The sequence below is a fragment of the Propithecus coquereli genome, unplaced genomic scaffold (genome assembly GCF_000956105.1).
Source record: "Propithecus coquereli isolate 6110/MARCELLA unplaced genomic scaffold, Pcoq_1.0 Scaffold47, whole genome shotgun sequence".
Classification (NCBI taxonomy): Eukaryota; Metazoa; Chordata; class Mammalia; order Primates; family Indriidae; genus Propithecus; species Propithecus coquereli.
Window position 1 is genome coordinate 5,708,068 of NW_012150507.1, and position 829 is coordinate 5,708,896.

The window sequence follows — 829 nt, forward strand, 5'->3', positions numbered from 1 at the left end:
ACAACTTACATATCTTATTAACAACGTTTGCTTTGGGGGTAGTTACTCAGTTTGCACAAACAAAACTGTATGTATAATTAATATAAACATTTACTATAAATCTTCAAAATTATATGAATGACTATTACAAGCTTAGCACCCATTTTGTTTATAACCCATTGACTCTGAGAATCTGCAATTTCCTAAGACAACTGTTTAGGTTATCTTTCCTGATATTTTATTCTGGCAGCTAAAATAAAAGTCTTCAATAGTAATGAAAGTAGGTGTCCTTCCAGGACTGAGGGAAGTTCAGTGATGTATTAAAACATTCACCCAGAGACCAGGCTTCTGGGCCTAGAATGCCTAAATGACTAATGACGGTGACTGGAAGGTTCCAATAATGAAACAGTAGAAAATAGTAGAAAATTACCCTCTTAGAGCCTCCTTTTCCTCCTTATAAAACAGGACATTATATAACTATAAAAGTAGCTATGATTTCTAAATCTCTTCCTGCTCTAAAAGTACACAATTCAAAGCTGCTAAAAATAAATATTTCTGGTCGGGTGCAGTGGCTGACGCCTATAATCCTAGTACTCTGGGAGGCTGAGGCAGGAGGATGGTTTGAGCTCAGGAGTTCAAGACCAGCCTGAGCAAGAGTGAGACCCCGTCTTTACTAAAAACAGAAAAAATTAGCCGGTGGGCTCCTGTAGTTTCAGTTACTGGGAAGGCTGAGGCAGGAGGATGCCTTTAGCCCAGGAGTTTGAGGTTGCAACGAGCTATGATGACACCACTGCACTCTAGCCAGGGCAACATAGTGAGATTCTGTCCATAAATAAATAAATAAAATATT